Source organism: Hippopotamus amphibius, chromosome 2 (genome assembly GCF_030028045.1).
Source record: "Hippopotamus amphibius kiboko isolate mHipAmp2 chromosome 2, mHipAmp2.hap2, whole genome shotgun sequence".
Lineage (NCBI taxonomy): Eukaryota > Metazoa > Chordata > Mammalia > Artiodactyla > Hippopotamidae > Hippopotamus > Hippopotamus amphibius.
The window spans coordinates 83686010-83698436 of record NC_080187.1 but is presented as its reverse complement, the minus strand read 5'-3'; positions in this window follow the sequence as shown (position 1 = coordinate 83698436).

Below are 12427 nucleotides of genomic sequence, written 5' to 3'. Positions count from 1 at the left end.
TAGCATGACAGTATAAAGCTGTAGGCTGAAGGGATCGTTGTGCTGGCCCTGTGCTGGGTCGGGAATGATCTTTGGACCTGATTGTCCTATCCCCACAGTCAGCTGGTGGCTGCCTTCTGCTGCATCTCTGGCCCCCGTCAAAGCCTTTTTTATCTCCTGGATTGCCCACCTTCAGGAAGTCAGTGTCTGAACAAGAGTCTTATTAGTGATTTTATGCTTTTCAAATACCTTTTCTGCTATTTAGTAGCTATGTGACGGTGAGCAAGTTTCCATGTCTGCAGACTGAGGATCATTATTTCTATGACACTTAACTATTGTCATAATTAAGAATTAATACAACACGTGATGAATGTGGCTAGGTATACCCAGTGGGCCGCATTATAAAATCAGAGGTACACGCCTGTCTTTCCTCTACCTGCTACATGTCTTTGCTGCTTCCCATACGTATGCTCTCTACTTTATTCCTTTCCACCCTTTCTGGTGACTTGACACCTACCTCTCTCCAGGACCATTCATGGTCCTCTCTTTGTTGTGGTTTACCCCTTTATCACCTAACATACCCTCGTCTTCCCTATCCTGAGCAGAAATCCTCTCAAGCCACAGCTATCTTGGTTTGGTCTCACACTTTCACTTCCAAAATGATTGTTAAGAATGTTCAGCTAGGGCTTCCTAGGTGGCGCAGTGGTTAAGAATCCGCCTGCCAATGCAGAGGTCATGGGTTCGATCCCAGCTCCAGGAAGATCCCACATGCCGCGGAGCAACTAAGCCCGTGTGCCACAAAAAAAAAAAAAAAAAAAAAAAAAAAGAATGTTCAGCTAGCTGCTGACTCCGTGTCACAGCTTACAACCTCCTTAATTAACTGTAATCTAGGTTATATCCTGATCACTCTACTTGAAAATGCCCTTCCTCTTGATTCTCATCCGTGACCTAGTGTATCACCAGTGACCCGCCCTTCCAAAAACATTACTTCCATCCTTGAATCATGACACTTTCCTTTCTAGAAGTGTTGGTGCTTTTTGGGTAAAGTTCTGAGTCTTCACTTTAGCATTCACTTTCCACCACCCCGATTTATCTTTCTACACCTGATATTGCCATAAAGACTAAATTAAAATAAAGAGTTCCATGATCAAATAAAGTACAGAAAACTTGGCTTACTATTCCCTTCTTAGAGATTCTTAATGTATATTGTGATATTAAAGGCTCTATGAGGAGCTCTGCAGGAAAGAAAATGTATTAAATAAGTAATTGCCTAGTAATATCCACAAAATATTTGTATTACTCTTTCATTTTTTTTACTGTACAAATCTTCCAAGTTGTTTTTAAGCTACTAAAATAAAGGTTTTGTGCTCTATATTTGTTTACATCCCTCCCCGAGCCTGTTCTAGGACTTAGACATAGTGTATGACCAATATTAACTGGATTTCTAGGTTGCTCTCTGTCACTAGTATAAGCAGGACTTTTTCTTGCTTTAGAAAAACATAATTTATACCACATTTGTCTGAAATGAATTGAAAGGCAATGAACTATGAAGTCTCTATGACACAAATATTTTCTTTGACTCTCCCAAATGCCTCATTTCTCCATATCCTATATGACTTGAAGGAAGGAAGAGCAGACTTTTTAAAATCACCTGCTAGAGCCTGGAGCCAGGCTGGCTCTGTTCAAGTACACGATCACATGTACACTTCACAAGCCTACGAAGCAGACATGATTATACACATTTTTACCGATGGTAAACTGAGGATCAGAGTCACCCACCAATAAAGCAACATTGCCTGTATTCAAATTCAGGAATGCTGATTCTAAAAATCTTTGCTCTTTGCACAAAACTGAAGCCTTTACAAATAGTGAGGCACCCAGAAGTAACAGGCAAATGGCAGTGATGGAAAGGAGGTCACCCAGGAAAAGAAAACCATTTGTCCAGTGACCTGGGTGATCGTCTTTGCCAAGAGTAGTATGAAGAGCAAGAATTGTGGATACCAGCTGCCAAGTCCCAGTCTTAAGCCATGAAGAACCAAAATGAAGAAAGACTGAACAAAGAAAAAAAAATCAATAATGTGCTCAAATTGCCTCAGCTCCTGCAAAGCTATTTGCTCTAGGAAAAAAATAAACTGTAAACTCTTTTTCTCTCCTTGACTTCATGCTGATTACCTGGTATCATGAAAATTTGACTCAACTATGCCAAGCAGTTTGTCTGTTGCAGATGATGATGAAAGAGGAAACTAGAAGCTTCCATTAGAGCCACTGACTGTGTTTTATTCTTTCCCCCCACGTGTTTCCCACTTCCTAACAATTAAATGCATGAGTATTCATTGAACACTACTTGAATGAATGAGTGAATGAATGAAAATAGGTTTATGTAAGAGAACTATTTAAATTCCCTACCAACCCCTTAATTAGTTACAGCAGCCTCAATGTCTATGAGGAACGAGGCATTTACAAGTAAAATTCTCTTAAAATTTGTATTCTGGAAAGAAGAAATACATCAACATTGCTTGTGGGTGGCTGAGTACATCAGTCATCAACATGTCAATATTTCTACACATATGACTGTAATATTTTGATGGTACGTTATCACAACACCTAGTGTTCACTCAACACTTCCGTGCATTCCTGACCTCAGAAGCAAATCAAACTGTACCTGGTGGGTCTACACTGAGTGCAAACCCTACTGATGGAAAAACCTCTCTGCCTATAAGACACTGATAATGTTCCTTATATGTTACCTGGTAAGTCAGAACAGTATAATGAAAACAAAAGTGGCATGGTGGCAGCATTTTGCTAGATGTTATAATGACATGGTCAGAAATAAAATAAGAAACCTTTTGTTTTTGGTGCTTTTCACAGAGGATTTTTGGACTGTCTATGAAAACCCAGTTCTACAAGGCTTTTTCTGCGAAATTACTGGCAGATAGGAACTTTTCAGCTAGCACATGTCAAAGCCTCTGCCAGGAATGTAAACTGTACAATAATTTTTTTATGTCTTTAGACACCTAGAACAGAAACCTTAAACACCCAAGTGTCAAAATAAGACAGATAACCCAATAAATTTGCTAGAGCAGGGACAGGGAAAACAAACACAGCCTTCTGTTATACGGATGTCTGTTAACTCGCTCCGACCACTAGCCTGAAACCTTAGCCTGCCACACGTCTTTCCTGTCGGGCTGTTTATTTAGACTCCTGTAAAGCCTCTCGGCACCCATTTTTAATTTTCAGCTTGCTTCTTGTCAGTTTTCTGAAAAGCATAGCAAGATCCACTGTTTAACAAAAACACACACAAATCAGGGAAGGAGGAGATGGATGGTGGGAGGTGGTGGGTACAGGCACCTCCTGGCAAGTGTGAGAGGACTGCATTCCTGGTCCCATTTGTTTGTAATGGGTGCAAGGGTCGCCAACTGGGGTCATTCCATCATGCATGCTTGGGTTTAACTCTATGACCATCCTCAGAAAGGGTTTTGCTTCATTCGTGTTGTATTCTGCATTTGCTCATGAAACATTCTGTCCATACCCTTTGGTAATGTGGGTAAGAAAAAGAGCCCTCAGTGGCAGTTCATCTCGTTCCGGTAGCTTCCTGTTCTTGATTAGAGGGCTTGAGGAGACTGCACGCAATCATCGTGTCCCTCTAAAGAGGAAAGGTAATAGACTTTTGAATTCAAAGATCATCATCAAGTAGTGGTATTTTTCTTCAATGTGACATAATCCATGAAGCAGCAACTATTTAACAAGGAAGTGTTACATTCAAAGTGCTGGACCTGATCTATGGGTAAAGTGAACATATTTTGTGAAGCAAAACTTGGAATTCAGAGTCTCAAACGAAATAACCGTGGCAGGTTCCAACTCAAGAGGCAGTCGGGGGTATGAAGTGTGGGTACCGCAAGCACTAGAATTTACAGGCATTTTGATGACTTAGGGGAGCAATGTTGAAGACTGTTTAAAAGTGGGCTTCTTGCTCTGCAGAAGCATGGCTATGGTCTCTGTGTTATGGGAAACAGAAAATGTCTTCATCTCTGCACCGTCTCTTAGTTCCCACTCTTGTGTAGTTGGAAGCAAACTCTCAGTTTCCTAGGAACCCAAAGGCTCAATTTATACTTCTTTTGTAGTGTTCATCAATTTCTATAGTGAATAGTAATTTATCCTAGAATTTAGTGATTTCCTTAAAATGGTAAGGTTGTCAGGGGCTGGTGGGCGAGAGAAGGAAAGAAAGAGTTTCTTTAAAAAAAACCCCGAAGTAAATTGCCCGCATAGTCCCATTGCATATTTGTGTGTACACATGTATGTCTGTGTGCCAGCATGCACATATGTGCATATAAAGGAAGAGGTGACAGTCTCAAATCATCCCTAACATACAATATCACCCCTTCCCCAGGGCTAACCACTATTAGCATTTAAAGGCATTCCTTTGCTAGATTTTTCTGGTGCTTGTATCTAATCAATAGGTATATATATACATATACGTGTATATATGCACATACACACACACACATATATTACACACACAGTCATATATATATTGGGTTGGCCAAAAAGTTCATTCAGGATTTTCCGTAAGATGTTACGGAATTTATTCAGATTCTATGCCCACTAAGCAACATTCTGAATACAATATGATTTCTCCAAAGATCTAACTTAAGAGAAAGTTGAGTATAGAAAAAAATGTGGATAATAAGCTGTCTGCCAAGTCTGTGTTTTGGGTTTGTGTAAATCCACCCCTGAGACACAGATCCTCCCAGCATGCCCATAAAATGCTTGAATGTACAGAATTACCATCCTGTGGGGCTATTTGAAAGACATCCTGTCATTAATGTGGCCAACAATTTGCTCCCATGATGTATCTTCAGTTTCATACGTGGATAGATGGCAAGCTTCTAGAAGGCACGAGCCATCATGGTTTGAGTTTGTCAGCCCTACAGCCAGAGAACAATGGCAGAGGGAGCGTTGGTTGCCAAGTCAACTTCTCAGCTTCCTTCACATTGAGATCCTCCTTGTTCACGCTCTCATCTATGACGGCAGTACTGCCTACAGCTGACTCCACTGTCTTAAATCTCACTCTCCTCAAAAGCGTGCTAAAATAATGTCCTCTTATTTATAAAATAAAGTACAGCCCCCTAAGAGTTGGCACTTAAGATCTGAGTCCATCATAATCCATCTTAATTTAGTGGTCCAGTTTCTCATTACACCTTCTTATTCCCATTTTCAGGACTCTGCTTCTGTTATTCTCTCCACTTGAAAGACCCTTCCATTCCGACTCCCCTGTCCTTGAGAAATATAAAATATATTTGTAAGATAGAAGGTAGAAATGTCTCCCTGAAGGGCAGGAACTTCTGTAGTAGAGCAAAGGTTGACAAGGCTGGAGACGTAGGCAGGGATGGGGAAGAGTTTGGGACTAACCTATCTCCCTCTCTCCCACCCCTGGCTTTTCTTTTGAGCTATGATGCTTAACCAAAGAATAAGGTCTTTTAAAAATATTTTCATAAATAGTCATTGTGTATCAATATTATTTTTTATGAGGGTAAAATTGGCATTTTATTTCAACCTTTCTTGGCTGGCCAAGATAGAAAAACTGTGAAACTCAGAAATTAAATCTGCATTTGTTGAATTAACATGATACTGTCCCTAGGAACTGAATAAAAAATGAATTATTCATTGAGGGGGAAAAAAACTTTCTAAAATAGACCAACATGGCGTTTATTTTCTTTTTGAACTTGGTTAACTGACACCACCACCAAGCAGTCATTTATGAAGTTGTTTTAAAAACAACTTGGTCAATTGGTCAAATTCTCCATGTTAATATTCATTATAAATTTAACTTTTTTTTCTTAAGAAAAACAGAGATTTTAAACAAGTTGTTAAATATTATTCTAGTATAAGGCAATTCAAGGTCTGGAACACCTTTCTCAGAAGGATTCTTATTTTACTTTATTATGTTATGTGGAACATATATTGCTTTCCAAGTTCCAAGGATAAATGTTTGTCTAAAATTTGCCCTGACCTGCTGTTTACCTTGCTGTAAAGAACAGAGAGAGACCCAACCATGAATCCATCTTAAATGAAGTACAGACTTATGCTTGGATATCTTTGTTGCCAATCAGTTCTGCCCCCAAGAAAGTTTTAAAAAGATCCAGGACACCTCTCCCCTTTGAATCAGATGTCCAATTCTCTGAGTAACCCCACCTCCAAAGCTGGGATACCCAGATCTGCTGGACATATGAAAAAGTTTAAAATTTCACAGAGCATTGAAAACTACATGCCAATGTATTTTGTATAATAAAGTTTGACACAAAAATAAATGGGCAACATAGTAACAATGTGACTGGTTTCTAGATCTCTTGATGTCTGGAGATTTCTGCCTTATATTTTATTTTAGAAGAAATAAAAATTGGGCCAAAGCTAGAGAAAGGAGCTGGTCCTGCGTTTGGCAAGTATCCAGTATAGATGTGCAGTAAATACTTGATCAAACAGAGCCCAGCTCAAAGATTCAAGCCCTTAATCAGAGCTAAAGATTTCTTGCTAACAGAAAATCCCACCTACCAGTTTCAGAGGATGGCCTGTGTTCAGTACCTATTTTACCAGTCTTGAGCAGATAACATCACAAAAGAGTGCAGTTAACCAGGGGCAAAGAGAACTAGATCTTATCTCTAGCCAGTCATGACTTCCTTAGGCACGTCACTTAGAGTTTTTGAGTTTCAGTTTTCTTACTATAAAATGTGGTAGTAACATCTGCCTTCCCTATCTCAGAGGAGGATTGAGAGGATTAAATAAGGAAATGTATGTGAAAATGCTTTACAACTACATTATTGTTTTGATCACAATATCATTTTCTATTTCAGCCCCAAATCATCTCCTATGTTCAATGAAGTCACATATGTGTGTGTGTGTGTGTGTGTGTGTGTGTGTGTGTATGTAGATATATATGTAGTATATGTAGTCACTAGATAGTACTATATGGGCAGAACAACTGTATGTCCTAGATTTTCCTTGATGACTCAGATTTCAACATTTCTACCCCACTTTCCTCGTGAGAATACCCCTCAAATCACATGTCCTTACTTAGATTGGAAGTCACAGGCACTTAATTTTTAATGAGATGTGCAAATATACACCATGTAATTAGAAGTCTGCATACAAACAATATTTTAATAATAGTCTCTTTCTGAAAGACAGAATGCTCAATAGTTGGAAAGGCTTTTATAAGAAAACTGGCCAAGTACAAAAAGAAAGAGAAGGCAGTATAGAACTATCTCAGGAGAGGAAAGGGACAAAGAGCTATCAGAGATGTCTGTTTCCAAACCAGGTACAGCTTAACCTTTGAAGTTGGATAAAACTATCCTCCTGTACCTTTGACAGTGGCACAAAGCCACAAGAGACATTTCTCCAATGAGAGTCAAATGTGAGTTACGACTAGTTTAGAAGAAAATGCCTTTCAGAGGAAGTCTTTGGCAGCTGTGGAAGCTGGATTTAGAAAGGAGTTAATTTAAGTGCACAAATAAATGGAATCTATATACATGGGTATTAGGAGTGTCATTTTTGACATTTAAAAAGAATAGAGCTTGACCTCCGTTGGAATATGTATGTGATGTGTCTCCCATCTCATTCCTAACATCACTAACTGGTGCGTTATTCCTCGGACACTAAATGAAGAGAAATGGCATTCCATCACTGGATCAGCGTGTTATTTTAGAAATCCCAGCTTTAACGCAAGGAATATGTTGACAATGGAGGGAGCGTGCACTCTCTGAAAACCTCACACAGAGCAGCTGGTAAATCATCCAGAAAGCCAATTCTATATAAATGCTTATGAAACCGCTGAGGGGAAATCCAAAACATGTTTTAAAAAATCGCAGTTGAAAGTGAAAGTCTTCCAGCAGCAACAAGCTGGGAAAGTGAATGGCAAAACTCGGGTTTTTTCCTCCACGTGGGGAGTCCATCTTTTCTTCCTTTATTTTTTATTTATTTTAACAGGAGGCAATGAGGGCATATGTTTGTATCTAGGTTGATTCTAAAACATTGAATGGATTTATATAACAAATCCTCAAGGAGGTGAAAGGTCCTGATGAGAAACTAGCTTATAACTGCAATATCTCATTCAGATGACCTCCTGGTAATTCCAATAGCTGTCCTCCCCAATTCCAGTCCAACTTGGCTGTTGGGTCTCCATTTTCATCACGTTTCTATTCGTGGCTCAGCCACAACCACAGTAACTATGCACATCAACCATGAGGAGATTTAATATTTTTGTTTGTTTTCAATTCAGTGATCTGGATTTGAAACATTTAGCAAATAATCACTTCCCAAGAGGTGATTTTTCAGGAAGCCATCTTGAAATGACCATGGTTTTCCTTAGTTCCATGTTGAAGAGCAGAGGTTAGCAAACTTTTCCTGTAAAAGGCCAGATAGTAAAAGTCTCTGTTGCAAGTCCTCAATGTTGCTACTGTAACACAAAAGCGGTCATAGACAGTACACAAACAAATAAGGCTGTGTTTCAGTAAAACTTTATTTAGACATACATTTGAATTTCATGTAATTTTCATGTTATGTAATATTATTTTTCTTTGGGTTTTTTCCAACCATGTAAAAATGTAACAACCATTTTTAACTAGCAGACCATACAAAAACAGACAGCAGGACACATTTGGCCCATGGGCCAAAGTTTACTGACCCCTGTCTGAGAACCTCAGAAGGGAAGAGAGTGCCAGAGACACTTCCAGGAGTCATTACAGGATACAACCCCTTCCTCAAAGGTTAAGGTCAACTAGGTATGATAGTCATTACTGTTGTCCACTGACTGTTCCCTGGTTTGTACCTGGGCACAGGTTAGCATCATCCTTTCCCACACCCTTGTAGTCAGTGTGGTCATGTGACTTACTCTGGCCAAGGAGATATGAGAGGAACTGACATGTGTCCCTTCCAGGTGGAAAATGAGAGAGCAAATACATGATTTACCATATTCCCTTCTCAAGGTTAGACAGTTATGAATGGGCAAAGTACCAAATACTGACCTTCAGTGTAAGAAGTAAAGTTCTGTTGTATTAAACCACTGAGATTTTGAGGTGATTGGTTATCACAGTTTAGTCCAGCCTGTACTAAATATAATTGGCTTATTACATACTGTGATCAGAGGACACCTATGGTTTCTTAAAATGAAACATTTAAGCCCATTTCAGCAGGAGAGAGTCACTTTGACAACTGAAAATCAGTTACCAAATACATCATGAATTTATTATCCTTGAGTCTTTTGACTGTAGAGAAAACCCTAAAAAGTAGTAGATACTTTTTAAATGATACTATTCAATGCAGATGAAAGTGTTATAAGATAGGTCATTTCATATTCTGCTGGTAGAAAAATAAACTTCTGGAACCTTTCTAGAAAGCTATTTTCCTATACATTAAGATCTTTTCCATTTTTCAAACTTTTTGACTATGAATTCTACTACTAAGAATCTATCCTAAAAAAATAATAAAAAAAAAATCAAGAATCCAGGCAAATATGACTAATGATATCCATTCCTGTGAAAATAAAAACAACACAACAACAAAAATCTTGGAAATAATTGTGCCCAACTTTACAGGAAAGGCCAAAAATTATGGTATATTCATATAATTAAAAAATTACACAACTATTTAAAATCAAGTTTGTAAAGAATTTTAATGACAGAAATAGATTATATATAGTACAATTAGAATAATTCATGGTTTCTATGTACATTACATGTGATATATGTAGAGAGACAGAGATAGAAACAGAGAATGGGAAAAAGAACTGGCATGAAACACATCAAAACGTGGTAGGATTACAAATGGTTATTATTTTATTCTGTTGGCATTTTTATATTTTCCCATTTTTCTATAAGGAATGTATATTACTCTTAAAATCAAAAAAGCAATAAAATGTATTTTTAAAGTAGTCCCAAGCCAGTCAGCTTTAGGCTCCCCCTCAGAGCGCACTGAGTCTTTTCCCTCTTTCTATAAGCTCTCTTTATTGACGAAGCCCCCCCCCCCCCACTTCCTAAAATCTTCACTTAGGACCCCAAATTAAATTGTCAGCATTAAACCAGCCAAAAAAAAAAAAAAAAAATCATGATTTGTAGAGGTCCACATTGGAAAGAATGAGCTGTGATGCTGATCCTTCTTTCTGATGCTGGCATATTAATTCAAACCTTATCACTCTTTAAATTAATTTATTTTCTTAATTCGTATAAATGACTTGATTCAGAAGGGTTCCATCGGCCTTTCAGACCTATCTTTTCAGCCTTACGAGCCCCACTCTCATGCTAGCTGCTGTAACGACACGAAGCTCAGTGGCTTATTTCTTGCTCACTTTGCAGTGTGGTCAAGCATGGGGTGGGCAGCCTCTGTCTGATAATGCCAGCCCCTGGGCTCTGCCGTTCTGTGGGACCATCATCTGGCAGGGCTTCCTCAGGGCTTCCTGCTGGATTCCCTGCATTCAGCCCCTGGGCTCTGCCGTTCTGTGGGACCATCATCTGGCAGGGCTTCTTGCTGGATTCCCTGCATTCAGCCCCTGGGTTCTGCCGTTCTGTGGGACCATCATCTGGCAGGGCTTCTTGCTGGATTCCCTGCATTCAGCCCCTGGGCTCTGCCGTTCTGTGGGACCATCATCTGGCAGGGCTTCCTCAGGGCTTCTTGCTGGATTCCCTGCATTCAGCCCCTGGGCTCTGCCGTTCTGTGGGACCATCATCTGGCAGGGCTTCCTGCTGGATTCCCTCCATTCAGCCCCTGGGTTCTGCCGTTCTGTGGGACCATCATCTGGCAGGGCTTCTTGCTGGATTCCCTGCATTCAGCCCCTGGGCTCTGCCGTTCTGTGGGACCATCATCTGGCAGGGCTTCCTCAGGGCTTCTTGCTGGATTCCCTGCATTCAGCTGGCCAGACAAGCAAAGAGAGAAAGTTAGCAGGAGGTGGCACACAATCACTCTCCCTTCATTCCGTTTGTGGAAAGACAGTCATACAGCCCCACGTAACCACAAGGGGGGCTGGGCACGTCGTCTCTCTGTACGTTCAGGAAGAGGGGATGGGGTTGGGAAACACCGAGGCTGTCTGCCATGTTCCCTACAGGCAACTGCGAGGGGCTGTCTGCTGTCAGTTCTCAATACTACATAGTCTGGTTTACCTCCATCTCTTTACTGAATGAACTCCTCCACTCAGCCAAGCTCTTACTGTCAGATTCCAGATTGGTTTTGAATCTGACCTCCAAGAAGCTTATCTAAATTGCCCCAATCAGAATGAGCTTGTCCCTTTCTCCATGGTCCTGTTGCATGACTCTCTACTGTAACCCTTCTCAGAGTCTGACTTGTATCAGAGGAGATCATGTATGTTTTTCCTTCATCAGAGAGAAGGTGTCATCCTTCACAGCGTGCCATGGTGCCTGCATGGTGCTTTCACACAGTAGGCACTCAGCAAATGTTAACTCCCTTCCTTTGCCTTTCCGTCAACATTTGTAAAAGCTAACCGAACAAAACTGCATTGGCCTAGTGTTTCAAATAAATATTGTGAGTTTTAGCTCTCCCTCTTAGCAGATATTACATGAAGAACATTTATAGGGAGGTCCAGAAGAACCATCCAAAAGGTGTATGGGCTTTAAAACCTCTTTGGGGATTGATTTAAGAACCAAAGGATCTAGCATAAGATTTCTTGTTCCTCTGATAATCCTGTCGTATTTTGCAGATTTTAAAACTCTCTGTGGATTTTTTCTTTTCCTGGAAAATCCAAGTTCTTCAGTAAATCAACTTTTCAGCCCAGTGAGTATAAAAACAGCCTGTGTAGTGAATGGGCTTCAGCTTTGCTGAGTTTGCAGGCAAATGGAAAGAAAAGCAAAGAAATAAAATAAAAGTGAGAGGTGTGAACTTTCCCCATTCATCTTAATGGAGTGCTAACCTTCCTGCCTCAAGGTGACCATTTGAATTCTAGAACTATTAAACAATGAGCTGAAATCCAAACACTCAGTCTGGGAGTGAAATCTCCTTGAGAAAGAACAGCTGTGTCCAGTTTTGACTACGATTCAGGCTTGAGAAAACAAACACACCAAATGAAACTGATCTTGGCTGTCCTCTGTCAGCTTTAGGCTCTAGAATCTCCCCTCTTTGCCCTGCCCTGAAAGGTTCACCCCCTTTAAAAGGTGGATGGGGCACGGAGCATGGCCTTGCTTTTCGAGATGACAACTGAGGTAGGGAAACTTAAATCAGAAACTATCTTTCATCAAGGAGGGCCTCAAAACTCTTAGAATTTAGAATCTCAGTGATTATTGGTGTTCACCATTTGGAGTGATTGGTATGGTGCTGAGTACGTGGCCCTGCTCATTTAAATAAGGGCTCAACAAACACACACATATGATATGGAGGAAAGGGGCCCAAAGAGAGAACAAAGCTTGGCCAAAAGAGCTTCACAAGAACTCAGAAAGAGCGAGCAAGAGTACTC